The 1,674-nt window shown below is 41.5% G+C and overlaps 1 non-coding gene across 1 annotated transcript; it reads right to left on the minus strand.

Moving 5' to 3' along the window:
* Positions 1 to 202: 202 nt before the first annotated feature.
* Positions 203 to 310, minus strand: LOC112746610 (small nucleolar RNA R71). Its single transcript, XR_003174483.1, has one exon. It is a non-coding gene; the product is annotated as a small nucleolar RNA R71 (small nucleolar RNA).
* Positions 311 to 1,674: the final 1,364 nt, after the last annotated feature.

The raw sequence follows: 1,674 nt of genomic DNA on the forward strand, positions 1-1,674 counted from the left end.
CTTAACTGAATTCTTGCAGATATGTGATACTGTTAAGACTAATGGAGTAGATCCTGAAGTCTACAGGCTCATGCTTTTCCCTTTTGCTGTAAGAGACAGAGCTAGAGTATGGTTGGACTCTCAACCTAAGGATAGCCTGAACTCTTGGGATAAGCTGGTCAAGGCTTTCTTAGCCAAGTTCTTTCCTCCTCAAAAGCTGAGTAAGCTTAGAGTGGATGTTTAGACCTTCAGACAGAAAGAAGGTGAATCCCTCTATGAAGCTTGGGAGAGATACAAAAGACTGACCAAAAAGTGTCCTTCTGACATGCTTTCAGAATGGACCATTCTGGATATATTCTATGATGGTCTGTCTGAATTAGCTAAGATGTCATTGGATACTTCTGCAGGTGGATCCATTCACCTAAAGAAAACGCCTACAGAAGCTCAAGAACTCATTGACATGGTTGCTAATAACCAGTTCATGTATACTTCTGAGAGGAATCCTGTGAGCAATGGGACGCCTCAGAAGAAGGGAGTTCTTGAAATTGATACTTTGAATGCCATATTGGATCAGAATAAAATATTGACTCAGCAAGTCAATATGATTTCTCAGAGTCTGAATGGAATGCAAGCTGCATCCGACAGTACTCAAGAGGCATCTTCTGAAGAAGAAGCTTATGATCCTGAAAACCCTGCAATAGCAGAGGTGAATTACATGGGTGAACCTTATGGAAACACCTATAACCCCTCATGGAGAAATCACCCAAATCTCTCATGGAAGGATCAACAAAAGCCTCAACAAGGCTTTAATAATGGTGGAAGAAATAGGTTTAACAATAGTAAACCTTTTCCATCATCCACTCAGCAACAGACAGAGAACTCTGAACAAAATACCTCTAATTTAGCAAACTTAGTCTCTGATCTATCTAAGGCCACTGTAAGTTTCATGAATGAAACAAGGTCCTCCATTAGAAATTTGGAGGCACAAGTGGGCCAGCTGAGTAAAAGGATCACTGAAATCCCTCCTAGTACTCTCCCAAGCAATATAGAAGAAAATCCAAAAGGAGAGTGCAAGGCCATTGACATAGTCAACACGGCCGAACCTGGAGAGGAAGGAGAGGACGTAAATCCCAGTGAGGAAGACCTCCTGGGACATCCAGTGATCAATAAGGTGTTTTCCTTTGAGGAACCAAAGGAATCTGAGACTCATCTAGAGACCATAGAGATTCCATTGAACCTCCTTATGCCCTTCATGAGCTCTGACGAGTATTCATTTTCTGAAGAGAATGAGGATGTTACTGAAGAGCAAGTTACCAAGTACCTTGGTGCAATCATGAAGCTAAATGCTAAATTATTTGGTATTGAGACTTGGGAAGATGAACCTCCCTTGTTCACCAATGAACTAAGTGATCTGGATCAACTGACATTGCCTCAGAAGAAACAGGATCCTGGAAAGTTCGTAATACCTTGTACCATAGGCAACATGATCTTTGAAAAGGCTCTATGTGACCTTGGTTCAGGGATAAACCTCATGCCCCTCTCTGTAATAGAGAAACTAGGAATATTTGGGGTGCAAGCTACTAAAATCTCATTAGAGGTGGCAGACAATTCAAGAAAATAGGCTTATGGACAAGTAGAGGACGTGTTAGTAAAGGTTGAAGGCCTTTACATCCCTGCTGATTTCATAATCCTTGA

The sequence above is a fragment of the Arachis hypogaea genome, chromosome 14 (genome assembly GCF_003086295.3).
Source record: "Arachis hypogaea cultivar Tifrunner chromosome 14, arahy.Tifrunner.gnm2.J5K5, whole genome shotgun sequence".
NCBI lineage: Eukaryota > Viridiplantae > Streptophyta > Magnoliopsida > Fabales > Fabaceae > Arachis > Arachis hypogaea.